Source organism: Podarcis cretensis (genome assembly GCF_951804945.1).
Source record: "Podarcis cretensis genome assembly, chromosome: 13".
Classification (NCBI taxonomy): domain Eukaryota; kingdom Metazoa; phylum Chordata; class Lepidosauria; order Squamata; family Lacertidae; genus Podarcis; species Podarcis cretensis.
The window spans coordinates 6,829,561-6,850,688 of NC_137182.1; the positions used below are offsets into that span (position 1 = coordinate 6,829,561).

General features: G+C 43.9%; 1 long non-coding RNA gene across 3 annotated transcripts; it reads right to left on the bottom strand.

The window, feature by feature from the left end:
- Window positions 1-1,502: 1,502 nt before the first annotated feature.
- LOC307201186 lies at window positions 1,503-9,886 on the bottom strand. 3 transcript variants are annotated; one of them, XR_013832625.1, is made up of 4 exons: window positions 9,786-9,886; window positions 6,075-6,238; window positions 5,312-5,542; window positions 1,503-2,028 (listed from the first exon to the last, which is right to left on the bottom strand). It is a non-coding gene; the product is annotated as an uncharacterized lncRNA (long non-coding RNA). The 3 variants fall into 3 exon arrangements; XR_013832626.1 differs by lacking the exon at window positions 1,503-2,028 and adding an exon at window positions 4,260-4,308; XR_013832627.1 differs by lacking the exon at window positions 1,503-2,028 and having other exon boundaries at window positions 4,800-5,542.
- Window positions 9,887-21,128: the final 11,242 nt, after the last annotated feature.

Consider the following 21,128-nt stretch of genomic DNA (forward strand, 5'->3'; position numbering starts at 1 on the left):
TTGGCTTAGCCTTGTACATAATATATAAAGATAAGTCCCAGCTGTATTCATCTGTAACATCAGTACTTCTTTGAAAGATCTGTGTCAAATGGCAATACATTCTGGCTTAATATCCATTTTCATCTCTAGACTCACTGCCTTCATCATCTATCATCGTACAGAAACTGTCATTGACACTGGTGTCAGAACAAAGAGTGGAATCTCTAGGAACGTCACCCATCCTCAGGGAAAACACAAAACATTGTTGGGCAGTGGGAAGGGGCCAGTAATCCCATCAGCTGCAATCTCTTTCATGAGTTTTGATGACACAACCTGTTGGCAGGCCCTGTACTGAATCCTGATAGGAAGAAGAGGTGCAAATCCTGGGACCAATGTAAGAGATTTAAAAGCCTTCCCAAAACCTTGCCAGGCAGAAAGCAACAGCTTCTTGTCAAGTTAAAGAGCTTTGTCACACATGTCCTGAACCCCCAGCCTACCCAGCGGCAAGTGTCAGCATGGTGTAGTGGTTAAGAGCAGTGGACTTGTAATCTGGTGAACCGGGTTCGTTTCCGCGCTCCTCCACATGCAGCTGTTGGGTGACCTTGGGCTAGTCACACATCTCTGAAGTCTCTCAGCCTCACCTCACAGAGTGTTTGTTGTGGGGGAAGAAGGGAAAGGAGATTGTTGGCCGCTTTGAGACTCCTTAAAAGGTAAAGGGACCCATGACCGTTAGGTCCAGTTGCGGACGACTCTAGGGTTGCGGAGCTCATCTCGCTTTACTGGCCGAGGGAGCCGGCGTACAGCTTCCGGGGTCATGTGGCTAGCATGACTAAGCCGTTTCTAGAGAACTAGAGCAACACATGGAAATGCTGTTTACCTTCCTGCTGGAGCAGTACCTATTTATCTACTTGCACTTCGTGCTTTCGAACTGCTAGGTTGGCAGGAGCAGGGACCAAGCAACGGGAACTCACCCCGTCGCGGGGATTCGAACCGCTGACCTTCTGACCGGCAAGCCCTAGGCTCTGTGGTTTAACCCACAGCACCACCCAACTCCTTAGGGTAGTGATAAAGTGGGATATCAAATCCAAACTCTTCTTCTTCTTCTTCATATGCAGTATGTCAAGCCCAAAGCTCAACGACCAGGAAGCACAATCTCTTAGAGGTTCTGGAGCATCCAAGCCAAGGTCCATCAACACGGGCAGTTGAGCAGATACAGCACCTCAACTTTGCTTCCCTTTTATACCTTGCATGTTGACTGCAGAAAGCCCCACCTGGGTTGTGGGCCCTCGCCTGCCTCAGTCTCCCAGAGCGTACCTCCCACTGCTCCCTATGCCTCAGAGGCTGCCTAGTTTGTGGAGATGGGGAGCCTCTCTCTGGCTCTGATGAGCGGTCCTGCTCTTCCGGTCCCTGCACACTGATCCCCATCCCCTCGCTGTCCTCTGTCGTCCCGTGTGTACTTTCTACCACCCCAGCCTCTCCTTTCCCACCCCCGGTTTACCCCAGTAGGTCCCAGTTGTGGCTACACCCCTTGTCGGAATCCCCTTCCTCCTCCCCATTGTCCTGCCAATTCGTGACAGCACCCCGGCCTCCACCAGATGTTCGCCTCTGCAAGTGCCTGACACCCACATTCGATTGCCATTAAACATGTTCAGTACCCACTGGTACAAAGTTATGCACCAAAGAAAATCCCCTCTGTTGCAAAACAGAACACTCTGAACAACAACAAGCAACACGGCGGCTAATAATATACTGACAATATTTTTATAACACTATACTGTTTCAAAATTTATAAACAGAAGACATATAATATGTGCATGGAGTCACAAACTAATAAGAATCAAATAAATGTTCTATGAACAGGAATGGTAGGAGTGGTAAGTCACTGTTGAAGATCACTGGAATGGAGGCAGACTGCCTTTCCACAGTCAATATCCTACAAATGTGAGATGATGGGTGCTCCAAATGTTGCAATGGGGTGCTCCGAGCACAGCAGCAGACAGTATCCTTCTTCCAGGATAATGAACTGTTTCAATGATAAATCTTCATCAGCTAGCAATAATATGAAATGAAAACCATTACATTCAAATACAGTCCAGTGAAAGAAATGACAGGCCTGCATGTTAACTAACCAATAATAAATATAAATACATACCAAATTAATAGACCTCAAAGGTACATCAAATGGCCATGGATCAGCTATCACTAAAAAGTGTAGTAGGCTGGTGCTGCTGGCAAAACCTAGTGGAATTATAAAGGTTCTCAACAGGTACAATGAATCACATAGAATTACAGGAAATGTAAAGTTACAGTCTCCAAAATATAGCAAAGAACAGGCATAGGCAAACTCCGGCCCTCCAGATGTTTTGAGACTACAATTCCCATCATCCCTGACCACTGGTCCTGTTAGCTAGGGATGGTGGGAATTGTAGTTCCAAAACATCTGGAGGACCGGAGTTTGCCTATGCCTGGCAAAGAACATACAAACAATAGCCATCTTGACAGAAAACTTAAACAAAACAATTAAAATCTAATTCAGTATTTAGACCCCTGGAGTGCAGAGATTTAAACAGATAGCTCAATCTGGTTTCTTGTTGGTGCAGTAATTTGACATAATCTCTCCTCATCCCAACTTTTTTTCTGATTAACCCATAAGACTGTGTAGAGTAGATCTGTATCTGCATGATGGTGTTCTACAAAGTGCTCAACTAGAGGTGCCTCCATCTTTACCATCTGCTTCTTATTCAATATTTACAGAGAGAGGCTTGGGAATGCAGCCTGTTGGAATAATGGCGTTGTCCCAAGTAAATCTCCACACACCCCTTCTCTCCCACTTCCTCATTCGTCAATAGCACCACCCCCTCTAAGGTTGCCACTTAGGGCCATCTGTCTCGGAGGTCTTTGCTCTCCTACTTTTAAGGCTTGCTGGGTTCTGGGAGATGGTGGATTTGGAATGCTTCCTAGTGATAACATGTCAACCAGCTGCTCTGGCTCTGCCTCCTCCTCTCCCATTATTTCCCAGCTTTCCCCCTCATCTTCCTCTGAGCTGTGACCTGCCTTAAACCCCTGTTGTAATTCTGAACTGTCTTCTTCTTCCCTGGATGGGTCAGGCTGGGTTTTTTTTTATTATTGTTGTTGTTGTTGTTGTTGTTTGTTTATACCCCGCCCATCTGGCTGGGTTTCCCCAGCCACTCTGGGCGGCTTCTAGCAGAATATTAAAATGCAATGATTCATCAAATATTAAAAGCTTCCCTAAACAGGGCTGCCTACAGATGTCTTCTAAAAGTCCGATAGTTGTTTAAGTCTTTGACATCTGGTGGGAGGGCGTTCCACAGGGCGGGCTCCTCTACCAAGAAGGCCCTCTGCCTGATTCCCTGTAACTTCGCTTTTCACAGAGGGAACTGCCAGAAGACCTCAGTGTCCCCGCAGAACGATGGAGGTGGAGATGCTCCTTCAGGATAGGTGGTCTCTCCTATTCCTCCTCTGCCTAGTCCCTGACAACTGGGTCCTTTCCAGGGTTGCTGTTTAGACCTAAACTCTTTTTCACATCTGCAAACCTTGGGGTTCTGCTGAGCAGGCTAATACTTCCTCCTTGTTCCTCAAAGATGCTGTTTTGGCTGCAGACTTGTTGACACTCACCAGCAGATTTTGCTCTCGGGGAAGCGATCGGTTCAAGAACCCAGGTATAGCAACAAATCTGCCTTCCCAACTGCCATGATATTATTAGGAAGGCAAATACTGTGCAGTGCTGTTGGCTATTACTTTCTCAGATGCTCATCTGTATCGTATCTGTATCCAACCTCTGCTTCCAGTCTAGAACTTCCAGTCTAGAACTGGAATCATGCTCACAGCTGTTGACGGCTGAAATGTTCACTTCTATGCATATTAAAGATTCTAGTTGCATATTAAAGATTCTTGACCCAGCAATTTATCTTCATGCAGGTCCTGTTTCTGCTTGATGCTTCACATGTTGCTAATGTGATCACTTTCTACCTTTGAGTAATGTGGCAATTCTGTACTCATGTACCACTCTCAGTTTATTGTGTGTTTATTTGTTTTTTTCACGTGGAAAATTCGATAAATATTTAATTAAAACTAATGAATGCAGTGCTGTAAAACTAGACTAGAAGCAGAAGTGCAATCTCAGGGATGCTCATATTTTCTAAATGGGTATTGAAATGATTTATAATTAAGTCAAGAAAACTATAATAAAGTTGGGAGTTATGAAATACGATGCTATCTGAAAATGAAGTACTTACATTAATTCACCAACTGGCAACAGAGAGCTGTAGCAGTAAGTGATATCATGAAAGATTCAAAAATTGAACTTACCTAAGGAAGAAAAAATAGAATTATTAGATAAAAGTGGCTGTAGCATAAATTATTCTATTCCCAAACCAACCCCCCCATAAGCCATCTGAATTTTTATGATGCAAGTACCGTGAAAGGGCATAATTGGAGCTGAAGGGGTCAAATAATTTGCCAAGTGATTAAACTGTTGCAATTTATTAGAGTTTTAATGCAATATTTCCCTGGGATATATATAAAAAGTTTTATAATGTGTAATATAGCAATTTTATAACTAGTGATCAATACAACCCTAATGGTAATAACCTGTTCTGAAATTTATAATCTCATTTCACATTGTGTTTACATTCCAATGTTGGGGAGATAAAAAAGCTTGAATATCCTTGCTTAGAGAAATGTCTTTAAGAAACCAATGTTTTCTTCATTGGTACCGGTATATTATTTTCATAATGCATTGGCCTATGTATTTGGAGGAGGGGAAGTATACAGAGGAAAGTTGTCATGCCTAGGCCCCACTGAAATGAACAGAAGTTGCACAAAATCAGGGCACAGCCCAATGGGGTTTTAGTTCGAAGTACTTATTGTGCTATTACACCAAGAACATTTAAACAATTATGCCTGTGCTAGCAAAAATCTGGAAGTTTTATGGCACACAATCCAAATGCAACTGTTTCCTGAGTAACTATTAATCTGTGCAAGAAAAAAAAGTTCACCCAAATGGTGCCTAATAAAAGCTAGGTGACTCACAGAGAAAGCACAGGCATATTAACCTCATTGGGTCTAGCTCAGACCTGTATAAATTTTAAATTACCCAGACTCACTTCCATAGCATGCCCAACACTCAAGCCTGGCAGACCTTCATCTTGGTATTGGACGTTAACATCACATACTCCCATCCTGGCAAGGCAAGCCATTGCCATAGCTGCCTTGCCAATACGTTTGTCCAGCACACCATCGATGGAGAGGTTGCTGGTCATGGTGGAACCCAGGTAGACAAAAACCTCTACCACCTCACGCATGTGTTTACCTATGCTGATGCATGGAGGGCTGGTGACATCCAGACCCAGGATATTGGTCTTTGTCAGATTGGTGGTAAGGCCGAACTCCCTGGAGGATTGGGCAAGACAGTTGATGGGTCTCTGCAGAGCTTCCTCAAAGTGTGTGGTCAAGGCTGCATTATCTGCAAACAACATCCATTGGATGAGGACCTTCCACATTTTTGACTTGGCATGCCAGGTTGAACAGATGTCCGTTGCTCCTTGAAGGCATGAGAGAACAGCAGAGAGAGAAATATGCCAAAGAGAGTTGAAGTGAGAACATATCAGTCTCTACAGCCACAGCAGGCACCATAACCTTCGAACGGTTTGACTTCATACTCAAAGGTCTCCCAAGACAGATGGATGGCAACAACAATCAGGTTAAATGCAGCCACCAGAGGTTAAGTAAGGCTGCAGGCCTAATCTCACTGACCTGGGAGCAAGACCCATTGAATTCAACAGGGCTAAATTTCTAATAGACACGGTTTGGGCTGTACTGTGAATCTGCTTTTGTTGCCTATTTGGGGTTATAAAAAACAGATGGGTTACAGACTACCTATATGAATGGTGAGCTGCACTATGGTCTTGGAGTGTAACCAGTTGTACAGGCTTGGTCTTGTCATGGGTGATACAGGGAGGAGAATCTTTATAGAAAGATGGTTGCCAGGATCAGATCTGGAAAAGATAACAAAACACACACACACCATATATATATATATATATATATATATATATATATGGAGGAATATTCACCATATTGAAACTTTAACTTCTCTTGAAAATCCAACATCTCATTTGAACCTTCCAAATGTACCTTAAATTTTGGAACATTGCTGTAGGAAAGATTCAGCAGATGCAGACACAACACAAAATCATCACCACCACACGTGCTTTTTTGCTGTATCCCTGGTTAGGATCTGAAGTACAGTGGTGCCTCACAAGACGAAATTAATCCGTTCCACGAGTCTCTTCGTCTTGCGAAGCACGGCTATTAGCGGCTTAGCGGATTAGCACTATTAGTGGTTTAGCGGCTTAGCGGCTATTAGCGGCTTAACGGCTTAGAAAAAGGGGGGAGGGAGGGAAAAAACTCACAAGAACTCACAAGACGTTTTGTCTTGCGAAGCAAGCCCATAGGGAAATTCGTCTTGCGAAGTGCCTCAAAAGACGGAAAACTCTTTCGTCTAGCGAGTTTTTCGTCTTGCCAGGCATTCGTCTTGCGGGGCACCACTGTACAGAATGAAACCATGCATTAGTTTCTCATGGTATGTCTTGTTCCCTGGGATCATGTATGTATATGGAGACATAGAGGCAAGGTAATCTTCTAGAAAGCGTGCCTTTGTGGTGATGACCCTATTTTCTGGAATTCCTTGCACAAAGCAGCTTATCAGATCCATGCTATTGACCTTTTTAGAAGGACAGTTGTTATTTTCTAAAAAGGTAAAAGTCCCTAGACCTTCCTGAGCTGAGTTTTTTTCTGCTAGTTCTGTGTTCTTCCTTTATTATTCCTGCTTAACTGCTCTCTTTTTTTCTTTGTGCAATATCGTTGATTTAAGTGTTCTAATTCATAATGCCAACAAAGGTTCGTATAGTTAAAGCTATTGTTTTCCCAGTAGTGATATATGGAAGTGAGAGCTGGACCATAAAGAAGGCTGATCGCTGAAGAATTGATGCTTTTGAATTATGATGCTGGAGGAGACTCTTGAGAGTCCCATGGACTGCAAGAAGATCAAACCTATCCAATCTTAAGAAAATCAGCCCTGAGTGCTCACTGGAAGGACAGATCGTGAAGCTGAGGCTCCAATACTTTGGCCACCTCATGAGAAGAGAAGACTCCCTAGAAAAGACCCTGATGTTGGGAAAGATTGAGGGCACAAGGAGAAGGGGACGACAGAGGACAAGATGGTGGGACAGTATTCTCGAAGCTACCAGCATGAGTTTGACCAAACTGCGGGAGGCAGTAGAAGACAGGAGTGCCTGGCGTGCTCTGGTCCATGGGCTCACGAAGAGTCGGACACGACTAAACGACTAAACAACAATTCATACAGGGTGAGTCTTTTAAAAGAGGCCCCATGGAACACGTGTACTCTGTATCCACGGGGCCTCTTTTAAAGGACTCACCCTGTATTTTAATATTTTCATTTTTCTGCTCTCAGTTATTGTTGGTCATTGTGTGGACCACTAAAGGAATAACATTCTAGGCTGACTTAGATTGCTTGGAGATGGGGCATAATATCATTAGCATCATTATGCACAATAATTTAATCATGCAGTAGTAGGCGTAATTCCATCTGTTTCAACGAGCCACTGAAGAGGCACTTTTTATACTTATCTAGATTCATGCGGGAGTCTTATGACAAGCTTTCAGTGTGTGATTCAAGTGGGTGTTAAAAAGTCATCCTTATCATCACTGCCTGTTCTGTCACCAAATGATATCTGTCCCGAGACTGAAAAATGGGTGGGGAAAAGGAATCAGCTTTACTATGTCTGCAAGACTCTTGCAAGACTGAAATCATCTATTATATTGCTTCATGAACCCCACATTAAGAAAACCAAGAAAATAAATTATCTAGATCCCTTTCAATCTGGCTTCTGATTTGGATTTAGCTGCTGCAGCTGATAACTTCAACTAGGAGCTAGGTTGGGAATCTGCATCCTTGTTAACAGCTCTTGTTAACAACAGAGTACCATTCTGGGACACCTTGCTGGGATGGAACTGGTTTTAGTCCTCCCTGTTGGTCTGATCTCAGAAGGTGGTGCTGGGGGGCTGCTTCTGAACTGCTTGGTCTGGAAACCAAGCCATATGAAGAACAGTTGAGGGAGCTGAAGCTGAAGCAGGAGAGCAGGATGAGGGAGACACCCAAGATTCTTCACCACCCTGACTCATCTCTGCTTCTTGGTCTCTCTCATCCTGCTCTCCTGTTCCAACTTCAGGTTCTACCTCTGATTCTTGGCTTCTCTCTGCCACAGCCTCTCCCAACTCACTAAGCTCTAGTACCTCTTCAGCTTCTGACATCTCCTCCTCCCAGTCTGCTCCCTCTTCTCCCTCTGACCACTCATTATTGTCCCACCACCACTCCCTGGGCTCTGAGTCTTCTTCTGTTGGTGCTTCTCCAGTTGGTTCCTTCCACCATTAAAGGTTAAAGGTGGAAGGTGTGTGTCTTATTAGAATTGCTTTTATTATGATGCTGTCAATTACTATGCTTTGTTTTATGTTTGTATTGTTATGCCCTGTAAAACATGTTGTTGATTCTGTATGCCACCCTGAGATCTTTTGATAAAGGGTGGTATTTAAATTGAATAAATAATCATCATCATAACATAATCCACACAAAGGATCACCAATGTGATTTCAAGGCAGGAAAAAAGGGAACTGAATCAAGTGACATCACTTTACCTCAAATAAACTCTGAGCTGCAGAGAGGAGCCAGAAGGGAAAGATGAGCAACCACTATTCACTCATAGAGTCATAGAATTGTAGATTTGGAATTGATCCCAAGATTCATCTAGTCCAATCCCCTGCAAAGCAGGAACTCAAAAACATCCACTACAGGTGGCCATACAACCTCTGTTTAAAAACCTCCAAGGAATGAGAGAGCCCACAACCTCCCGAGTGAGACTTTTCCACTGTCAAACAGCTCCTACTGCCAGAAAGTTTTTCCTGATGTTCAGTTGAAATTGCTTTTCTTGTAACTTGAAGCCATTGGTTTGAGTCCTACCCTCCAGGAAGAAACAAGCATGCTCCATGTCACAACCCTTGAGATATTTGAAGATGGCTATCATATCTCCTCTCAGTCTCCTCTTTTCCAGGTTAAACACACCCAGCTCCTTCAACCGTTCCTCATAAGGCCTGGCTTCTGGACCCTTGATCATCTTAGTGGCCCTCTTCTGCACTCGTTCCAGCTTGTCAACATCCTTCCTAAATTGTGCTACCCAAAATCGGACACAATATTCTAGGTGTGATATGACCAAGGCAGAATAGAGTGGGACTATTACTTCCCTTGATCAGGACACTACACTTCTGTTGATGCAGCCTAGAATAGCATTAGCTTTTCTTTTTTATTTTCTTTTTTTGCTGCTGCAGGTAAGTGAGTCATCAAAAGAATGTTTTCAGACTGTAATCTTATGTGTGCTTACTTGGGAGTAAGCCACGGGTGGATTAACTGCTGGTGTGGCAGGAGAAGTAGGATCTGCTGAAATTCTTCCTTTTTACCCAACTAAGGTTGCAGTTCTATTCTCACACAACTGGGAGTAAGTCCCATTCAACCCAGTGGAACACAGTTAGACATGCATAGGAATGTGCCATAAGGCTGCAATCCTAGGCATTCTCCCCTATGAAGCAAGTCCTAGTGGCAATGGTAGGGGTTATTTTTAACTAAATATGCATAGGATTATGCATAGAATCCTGTAAAATAACCAGGGGAGGAAGGGCGAGTATTTTAGGGGAGTGACAAAGAATAAACTTACCTTGGACATTTTCAGCCAAGGTCCTCCCAGTGTTTTGGATGACAAGCAGCAGAATAGCAATGAATGTGTTGGGTGAAAAGTGAGAATGCGAAGATCTTCTTATGCCAATTGTGCACATAGAGAAAAATCAGATTTAAATGACTTGTTGGCAAGATAGTGCCCTCATCTGGACACAGCCTGGATCCTGCCAGGAAAGTCTCTCTCTCTCTCTCTCTCTCCTTCCCTCCCTCCCTCCCCAACCCCTCTCTCTTAGTCTTGCCTTGGAGATTTTTTCTTTTTAAACCTCATGGAATCTTAGCTGACAATTTTCTTTTTCTAACTGTCTGTGTGTGATGGCAGCTTCAAAAGTTTGACAACTGCTGTTCAATTTTTTCTGAAGTTCCAGCTCTTTCATTCTAATTATCTTCCCTCTGAGCCACTGAAAAACAAGCAAACCCAAACCCAAAGTCAGAACCCCTGCTGAGAAACAGAACAGCCTTTCTCGATGCTAGAAATATCTTAAATCTTATTTATTTTTCTGGAAGTTTACAGTAATGAAACAATGCAAACCGCTTTTTTACCTTGCTTTCCCCTGAGATATTTTCTGAAGCTCTCGGGTAAACGCAGTCTGATTTGTATGATAATATTACTTTCCAGTTTTCCTGTGCTTCCCTCCCCCCTCTTCCTCCTTCAGATATGACTTTGGGGTATTTCAATCCTTGCCTCCGCATTTTGAATCAAAATGAAAATTTATATAGAAGGAGGGAGACCAACGTCTGAACAGTTTCAGGGTGGTGATAAATATTTTACGAAATGTATCACTATGGTGGAATGACTGGGCTTTAGATTTAAAACAGAGAATTCAAGTCACTTCTCAAAGCTATTTCCCATATTATGTGGCAGCAAACCCAGGTTTATTACTTGACTTTGAGAGACTCAAGAAAGAACTGCAGCCAATCCTGAATCTTTAATGCAGGCCCAGGGCCCAAATGTGGCCCTCCAGGAGTCTCTATGTGGCCCTCTCTCCCCTGACCACACTCCCTCTCTGCAGGCCATGTTGGGAATCCTAGGGGAGATACCCAAATAGTGGAAGTTGTTTCCAGTACTAGGCAAGCACATGGAAGCAGTGAAAGGTTCAGATAGTTTATTGCTGCAGAAGATAAGGCTCCTTCAAGCAGTTCTGGGCGTAGATACAGTATATATAGATTGTAGACTTTTGCAGATACTTTGTACTTGAATGTATCTATATGCCTCTGTATCTCCGCTGCTTTAAATTTTGGAAATTTAGGATGTAACACTTGACAACGAACACCAACAGACTGATGACTCACTAACTAACTGAGCTGACATACATTAATCACATATATAGTTGGGGCACTGGGCTGCTTTACCATAGGAACTGGTTTGGCTGATCTTGCACCTGTGATTAGCTCATCCATGGGTGGTTTAGGCTCATGAAGGAAATTAACCACTTCTCATGTGCAGTTACTCCAACAAGCCATGCCTCTTACACTCTGAGTGTTTTTTGGCTGCCTGGAATGTTCTCTTAAACTCTTATTAATGCCACTTGCTTTCTTAGATGGAGGATAGAGATAGGGGTGTGTGAGCGTGCAGAGAAACTACCCGACTGTACAGAGTTGACCTCATTCATACATTGTTGTTGTTTAGTCATTTAGTTATGTCCGCCTCTTTGTGACCCCATGGACCAGAGCACACCAGGCACTCCTGTCTTCCACTGCCTCCCACAGTTTGGTCAGACTCATGTTTGTAGCTTCGAGAACACTGTCTAACCATCTCGTCCTCTGTCGTCCCCTTCTCCTTGTACCCTCCATCTTCCCCAACATCAGGGTCTTTTCCAGGGAGTCTTCTCTTCTCATGAGGTGGCCAAAGTATTGGAGCCTCAGCTTCAGGATCTGTCCTTCCAGTGAGCACTCAGGGCTGATTTCCTTCAGAATGGAGAGGTTTGATCTTCTTGCAGTCCATGGGACTCTCAAGAGTCTCCTCCAGCACCATAATTCAAAAGCACCAATTCTTCGGCGATCAGTCTTCTTTATGGTCCAGCTCTCACTTCCATACATCACTACTGGGAAAACCATGGCTTTAACTAATGTAATTCATACATTACATTTCTACATTTTAAAAGATACCCTGAGGAGGAGGAGGAGGAGTTGACTTGTTTGATAATTTTGAGGGAGCAGCAAAATGAGGAATGCTTCCTTATCTACCTTGTTGCTATTAAATGTAGTTACTATTCCCCATTATCACTTGCTCTTTTCCATTGCAACACAAAGGACAATGTCTGTCACCACTGGATGTCTGATTGAACATAGCTGCATGAATTGTGCACACCAGTGAGAGGGAGGCGCTCTCAGAAAAAATTAGAAAAGTAATTTCTGAAAACAAAGGTTACAGTGGAAGAATGGTTGCTCAACAACGGTGCACCTGGCATTATGTACACATTAGGAACTAGCTTCCATTATGAATTACTATTGCACTCAGTTATTAGTTTCAATGGTCTCCAGTTGTCAAAGAGGGCAATTTTCAAGCAGGAATTGGATGGAGGGGAGGGGATCTTTGAGATTTTAATACAGGAAATGAACATGTTGCTCCACTCCATTAGAAGCACGGAGCCTTTCAAAATGTACAATATTGCTTTTATTTAATTAAAATAAGTTGCTATGGATAGCTTTTATCGCTCAATGGCTTTCCCCTCCCTTTCTGTTGATACACTCTGTCCCTGCAGCTTAAAATAGAATGCTCTTCAAGATATTCCATGCCTTAAGTGACTCCCAGAATTATATAGATACCCACTCTCCCATTCTCAGTCTTCAGGCATTGTTAAAAGAATAAAATATTTAGGACTCAGTGTTGAGAATTTGGGGGCGTTTATACAAACCAGCCTCAGCCACCACCATCCAACTTGAAATATTAACACTGGACTAAATGGCAAGGTTGTGGTGTGCTTGTCTCTTAGCCTCAGCCTGCCTTCCAAACCACATTATGTATATAAGAGCACTGGTCCACACTGAAGGGTTGTGGTAAACCACTCTTAGGCTCCGTCCAATCCCAACTTGGATGCATATTAAGACCAAACCAAATTGCAGAGCTGTAGCAACTAATTCCCTCTCAGCCGCAAGCTTCCTCCAAACTGCAATATGGGAATTGCATCCTGAATTGGCACTGGAATTTACAAAAGGACTATCCCCCCTCCCACAATGTTTTGAAATGCACAAAGAATTAAAAGTTTCACACTAAACAAGACCTCAGTTAGAAACAGCAGGAACTCTCCGCAACCCAATATTATTTGATATTCTACAGCCTCACTGTGAATCGAACACAAAGAATATAATACGTAAAACCATTCAGGGTGGTGTGGTGCTGAAAATGGGTAGCATGAGACTTTGTGTAACAGAGGCAGATTTCACCACATGGATGGACACTGTTAGAATTCCTGCTCCGTGACTGCAGTCATAGGATAGTTATCTATCACATAGAATCATAGAGTTGAAATAGACCACAAGGGCCATCGAGTCCAACTCCCTGCCAAGCAGGAAACGGTATATGTTTTGACTCCACGCAGTGGGAAGTGACGGAGACAGGATGTTTGTGTTACTGTATTCCGCGAAGTGGGACTATTGTCCTTTGTTCTTTTTTTCTTTGGTGTCTGATGCTGGAGAGAGAGGGAGCCATGTTGCAGTGCTCCATGTGTCTTTATATGTAAATAAAGTAGATTAGCCAAAATGCTGAGTTGCTGAGGTCTGTCATGGGCATGATGTGCAAACTCTGTGGATCCCTAAGTGTTCCGGTGTTGGTTGGCATCAGTCGCTGTGATGTTCAGGCTGAAGAAAGCTTATGAAGCTCCCGAACGATTGACCAGGAGGGAGAGAACATGCCAGTCAGGCATGTGTCTCTTCCAGGGTCCTACTTGAGTGTAGGCTGAGCTCCTGACACATGGCACAATGTATCCCATTTTAAAGGAATAACACATGAAGTGACCTAAAATGGAGTTAATCTTGGCATATTTATTTTTACGCAAGAGGAGGTGGAGTCATTTGTAGGGGGCATTCAAATGTGAAATACCCCTCCTAGACTTGAAGGCCTGAAGAAGCCCAGTTTAACTTTTACCACTTGATCTTGCTGATTGCATAAATGGGCCTCTTTTTTTCCTTCTTGTGACAACCTCTCTGAGGGGAAAAAGAATGTGATTGGCCTCAAATTTAGAAGGTCCCATGGATCCCATTTAGATTTCAATTACTCGTAAGTACTTAATGTCAATTAGTTTATAATTTTATGTTGAAGAGTCTCTGCTGTAGTCCTTCAGAGAAATTAAATGTGATTCACAAGTGCTGAGTTGCACAGAAAGAATTATGTTGAAAACCTAGGGAAGAAAAAATCTACGCGGTGATATATCCTATTTTCATTCCAGATTATGTGATCTAGAATAACAGGCTTGGGTTGCATTTAATTTCCCTCACTTATTGTTATTATCAAGCTGTATACAGCAAGAAATTCAGTTGTATATATCAATATACATCAATCTTCAGACCAATCCTCAGACTCCTGGACTACTGTAAATCAAAAGTGTCTCTTTAAGAAGCAATGCCAGGACCAGAAAGGTCCAGAACAAAGACTTCACACTTCTCATAACCTTCATTCACTGTCTAAGACATAAAACTTGTTCCTGAGTGTTCTGAAGTTACCTTCTCTTCCACTTTGCAGTTGGTTAGACTAATCTTTCTACTTCAGTGTTTGAGGGGAGGCAACTTGTTTTGATTTATAATGGATCCCAGCTTTGGAAATGTGGTCTGGGTCTCTGATTTCCCTGCTGCCGCCTTCTCCTCTCCTCAGAAGGACTCTCACTCGCTGGATCATCACCTTGTTGTGGTGAGTGGGCTTGAACGTTCCTATGACCCTTGTGAGCAAAGCTGTCGGGAATCTTGTACTCCCAGCAGAGTCACCCAAGGCGGTAAGGTCAAGGGGAAGGAGCTAGACAAAGAATGATCCAAGAAGTCCTCAACAGCAGAACAGGTGGATGATAATAAGCGGTATGTTACAACGGCTGTGAAGGTCCATAAATAGTAACACCCTAGAGGTCCCGGGCCCTAAGGAAGTCAGATTAGCCTCAACTAGAGCCAGGGCCTTTTCAGCTCTGGCTCCGGCCTGGTGGAACGCTCTGTCTCATGAGACTAGGGCCCTGCAGGATCTGATTTCTTTCCATAGGGCCTGTAAGACAGAGTTGTTCCGCCTGGCCTTTGACTTGGAATCAACTTGATCCCCTCCCCTCCCCTCCCCCTCTTTCCTTTTTCCTTTCTCTTTCTGTGATGGAACTCCTATCTGGGGACTTCCCTGGCTTTTTTTCTGGCCCATGTAGGACAAGTCTGGATAGTTGACCTTGTTGAAGACTTGACGTTTTCATCCCCAAAAAAGTTTTGGATTTGAGATCCTACTGAAATGAGGCTTCATTTTAATGTTTTAATGTTGTATTTTAATCTTGCTTTTAAGTTGTATTTCAATCAATTGCTTTTATACCTGGTGTCAGCCACCCTGAGCCCGGTCTTGGCTGGGTATAAAGAAGAAGAAGAAGGAGAAGAAGAAGAAGAATTAGAAGGCTGCAGCAGATAATAATCTACTGGTTGTCGTGATTACTCATGCCATTGGAACAGAGCCTTACTGTGAAGACTGTGCATTGTTCAGAGTGCACTGATCTACACACACAAAACAAATTCACACACAGGCACCTTCCAAAAACCCATCCCAAACCCAATCCCCAAAAGTCCCATGGCGATCAACAAATGGTAACAGGGGCAGGATCGTGAAATCTGGAAGCCTGGTCAGGAGTGCAGCTATATGGGGAAACCTTAAACATAGTGGTGTGCAGTGAAATTCTTCATAGGGGAACAGTTAGGGCCAGAGACACCAGCTTGTGAGCCTGCTTGGGGAGAGGGGCGATGCTAATGTGATGTCATGATGTTCTGCTGCAGGAGGGCCAAGGCGAACAAGACCCCACAGAAAGCAATCAGGGGACAGGGCACAGCCAGCACCTCACAATGTGCAGGAACATCACCCAATACTGCTGTGAATGCAAGGGGTTGTAGTCGGTGGGCTTTATAAGATCTGGAAACCTCATGAATCTTTGCACCTGGAAGAAAGCACATCTCCTGGGACATCATGCTACTTTTGCACACTGCTGCCTCTGTCCCCCTCACAGGGAATCACTTACCACCAGGAAGCTTCTCTTCCTCCTCTGCAGAGTGGCAGAAATCATTTTAGACCAGGGATGTCCAACAGGTTGATCGCGATCTACCGGTCAATCATGGGGTGTCCCTGGTCAATCCTGGTTGTTCACATGATCCTGATCGATCGCCCAAGGGAAATAAAAATACAATGGGTAGATCACTGCCAGATTTTTTTTAGTGGGAGTAGATTGCAGTCAGTGCTGGATTTACGTATAAGCTAAACAAGCTATAGCTTAGGGCCCCACTCTCTTGGGGGCCCCAAAAAAAATTAAAGGGGAAAAAACGGGATGTACATTTCCAATATATAAGATAAAAAAACAAATAAAATAAAACCTACATACAGCAACAGTGTTTTGTGTTGTATAGGCTCCTATGATGTAAGCAATGGGCCCCGCCTGCTAGCCTGCTCCCTAATATATCACTGGTTTGCTCATTTCTATATATAGGGTGCCTACATTCTGCATGTGCAAATGGCTTTAGATACCCATTAGGTCCATGAATTACCATATAGCATATATTCAACACAGAAAAAAGTGACAATTTGTTGTTGACAAAGGTCAGCTGGACATATAAAGGGCCCCAGTACCTTCAGTAGCTCAGGGCCTCATCAGACCTAAATCCGGCCTCAATCACAGTCTCTTGGAAGTTGGACATCGCTCTTCTAGACCTATGAAATTTTATGTAAAGCAAAATCTGAAGTGAGTTTGCTGAGTCATTTACATGTGGATGATCTGGGACATTTTGAGGCACCAACTGCTAAGGAAATACATTGGGTTAATTTGAACTAAAGTTGTGTCCTTTTGTATTCCTGCATTTCATTTCTGCTATGTTGTAAGCTGGGAGATTTTAACTTTTATAGTATTCTATTGATATAATAGAGCGTATTATTTGTCATGGCCTTTGACTGGAATAGTAGAATTTATTGAGGATGGGCTTGTGGTTCATTCTCAGGAAAAAAATAATCTGCAGTATTTTAAGACTAGTGAAATTCTAACGAAGGGGAGGGTTGTCCATCAATAGTGCCCAGTAATTGCCTAGTGAGTGTATTCAGGAAGGCAGAAAATGCTCATGTCACACTTCAAAAGGAACAATGTGTTTTCCAACACAAAGATGAATACATAGGAAAATGGAAACACATGAACCTGCATAATGTTTCTGGCCTTTGTAAGAAATAAAACTTGTCCCTCTCCACCCCCCCAAGTTAATGTAATTCTCGGTACATCTTTTTTTCCAGAAAAGTCATTAATTTTTAACACTCGAGTGCACATACATTTTTCTCTTGCATAATACTTGGAATCTACTCCATAGAAGCACCACAATATTATTCTCCCCTGTTACTGATGCAATCTGTTACAAAATTCTGAAGCAAAAGCAAATGGAAAAGTACAGAGGCCTACAGATCATGTTAATGAGTCTCACACACTGGAGAGTGGGAGTGATGTTCATGAAAAGGGAGCTTAGTATTTATGCCATATGTTAATTCCAGCTCCAGTGAATGATAGTCTGGAATAGTGCTGTGCCAAATGTCCAACCCACAAACAATACTGAAGCAATAAGTGTGCTTGAAAGGAGGTGAGAAGCATGCAAAAATCCATACCTTTCATTTTCCCTCTACAAAGCTTTTCAGGCCCGTTAGCAGACAATCAGAATCATGCACGGAACACAAGGACATGACTGAGAAATGGAGCCAACTAATTTGGGCATATGATGATGTGAGGCCAACGAAAACACATGGCCCTCAGTCTGCATTGCGCAACCAGCTTCAACCACACCAGAATGCTCACCAGAATATATATTTTAATGTGCATTGAGACTCACATTCAGGCTGATCCTTCCTGTTTTGCTATGCTATGGTGTAATGGCTCAATTGCCATGGTACAGACAGATGGGGAGAATTTAGTATGGTCCACATTTTAAAATGAACTGACGTTATTCACACCTCCCCGAACTATCACATAGACTGAAACGTAACTGGCAGTTTTTGCACTTTTCTGAATTTTGCAATCAATGGAGCTCTGGCTCAAAAAAATACACCAAAACGCATTATAAATGTTCGCGTTAGGACAAGATGCATTTAGAAACTCATATATTGAGTTAAAAATGTGAATTCAAATATTATTGAGTGATAAAATATGGGTTGTAATGCCATTTTATTGAAACTATCACAGATCAATGTGGAAACAGATCCTCATCACAAAAAGCAAAAGCAAAACAAAACCTAAACCCAGAGAGCATCAGTCCAGTTACTGAATTATTTGTACACTCAATTTCCCTCACAGATATTTCTATATTCCTCTGAGTGTCTCCCTCCTCCAACAACAGTAAAAAAACTGAGGTACTTTTAAAGTGGTATGAAAATGATCTTGAAGCTCTCCCCGTTTGGTTCTAGTCTAAGACTTGAAAAAAGGAAAATAGGAGCACATTATTTTGATGCTTTAATAATAGTTTCCACCATTTTTATGAAAGCCAGCCCACATCAGCATTCACACACGCCTTCTCCTTTGACTGCAGTTGACAAGCTCTTTCTACACCATTCCCAAAAGCGTTGTAAAGGTAAAGGACACCTAACGGTTGAGTCCAGTCGTGAACGACTCTGGGGTTGCGGCGCTCATCTCGCTTTACTGGCTGAGGGAGCAGGTGTTTGTCCGCCGACAGTTTTTCCAGCCAGCATGACTAAGCCACTTCTGGCGAAACCAGAGCAGCACATGGAAACGCCGTTTACCTTCCCGCCGGAGCGGTACCTATTTATCTACTTGCACTTTGATGTGCTTTCAAACTGCTAGGTTGACAGGAGCAGGGACGTCACAACGGGATCTCACCCCGTCCCGGGGATTCAAACCACTGACCTTCCGATTGGCAAGTCCAAGGCTCAGTGGTTTACACCACAGCACCACCTGCATCCCAGCGCCACCCGCGTCCCAAAAAAGCATTGTAATTGGAAGTAATAAGGGGGGTCCTGGTACAGAGGTACCTCGGGTTACAGACGCTTCAGGTTACAGACTCCGTTAACCCAGAAATAGTACCTCGGGTTAAGAACTTTGCTTCAGGATGAGAACAGAAATTGTGTAGCAGCAGCGCAGCGGCAGCAGGAGGCCCCCATTAGCTAAAGTGGTGCTTCAGGTTAAGAACAGTTTCAGGTAAAGAACGGACCTCCAGAATGAATTATGTTCTTAACCCAAGGTACCACTGTACTGCCTTCTCTGCTTGGAAGCAAGACCTGTCAGTCATAAAACCTCCCGCCTCCTGCCTGCAGGGATGCTGCCACATATGATTCCATCACATGGGGTGGAACGTTTCACTCTGCCTTATGTGTGGGCCAGCCCTGGGTGCAACGGTACCACCGAGGTCTTAGTAACTGCCAGCTGATGCCACAGGCCAATCCTTGCTCCCTGAATCCTATCAAGCCTAGCCCCCCAGCCTCAGAGATAGTTCATCATTCAGGGCAGCTCTTCCGTATAAGTAGAAATAGCAGTTTCCTGGTGCCTCTTCTACCTCTGAGTCGGGCACTCCATCTTGTGGGACAGAAGTGGAATGGCCCCAGCACAGCTTTGCTATCTCAATGAAAGCTAAGGTAAAGGTAAAGGTACCCCTGCCCGTACGGGCCAGTCTTGACAGACTCTGGGGTTGTGCGCCCATCTCACTTAAGAGGCCAGGGGCCAGCGCTGTCCGGAGACACTTCCGGGTCACGTGGCCAACGTGACATCGCTGCTCTGGCGAGCCAGAGCCGCACACGGAAACGCCGTTTACCTTCCCGCTGGTAAGCGGTCCCTATTTATCTACTTGCACCCGGAGGTGCTTTCGAACTGCTAGGTTGGCAGGCGCTGGGACCGAGCAGCGGGAGCGCACCCTGCCGCAGGGATTCGAACCGCCGACCTTTCGATCGGCAAGTCCTAGGCGCTGAGGCTTTAACCCACAGCGCCACCTGCGTCCCCAATGAAAGCTACCATTAGACAATAAGCTCTCAGTGGCACAGGTATATTGTGATCCCTCTGAAGGACCCGCACAACCAAATATAGTACAACAGCAATAAATAGATCAATTTATAATTTTCAAAATGTTAACGGTAGGTAGGGGCACGAGGGACGGAATCGTAATTGTGACTGGACAAATACATTAGAATGATACTCTCCACCACAAATGTCACCAAATCTTGTTTAACTTACCCAAGCATAAATTCCTGAAACCTCCATATTGCTGGCCTTCTGTTTTTATTGATTACCTCTCGGAGGAACAGTCTCCTGGGGCAAAAAGTCAGTCACAACTCGAACAATAAAGCCACAGAAGCCAACAGTGTTAAATTATTGCAAATGGAATCTGGGATTTATCTGAGTTTTTTCTTGTCCTGCTGGAGCCAGCTTCAAACCTGCATGTGCCTAGTGTGAGATAGCCTTTCCTCAAAACAAATGCAAGTTCTATGGTGTTCTCCAAGGAACTCACAATAATTTACAGAACTCCCCTGCCAATGTTTATCCATACAACAAAACCCTATGAGATATCGGGTTAAGAAATATCCCTCCAATGTTATCTACTGGATTAATTTCCACATTTCAGACTGTGCTTAAAAAGGACTGTGCAACAATATTGCAATGTAGTTCCTGGTACAATGTAGACTCTTGAGAGTCCCATGGACTGCAAGAAGATCAAACGTATCCATTCTTAAGGAAATCAGCCCTGAGTGCTCACTGGAAGGTCAGATCGTGAAGCTGAGGCTCCAAGACTTTGGCCACCTCATGAGAAGAGAAGACTCCCTGGAAAAGACCCTGATGTTGGGAAAGATGGAGGGCACAAGGAGAAGGGGACGACAGAGGACGAGATGGTTGGACAGTGTTCTCGAAGCTACAAACATGAGTTTGACCAAACTGCGGGAGGCAGTGGAAGACAGGAGTGCCTGGCGTGCTCTGGTCCATGGGGTCACGAAGAGTCGGACACGACTAAACGACTAAACAACAACACAACAACAAGTTCCTGGTTATAACCCTCCTGCCAGGTTTGGAGGACGCATTGTTTGGTGTCTGGTGCCTCGGAAATAAGCTGAAATGGAAAGCTGAGGGCTGTTTAACCCACATCGCTTCGCACGAGGGAAGCCCTTCATTTGCTGCCTGCCGAGTCCTGTGGCAATCCCCACCTT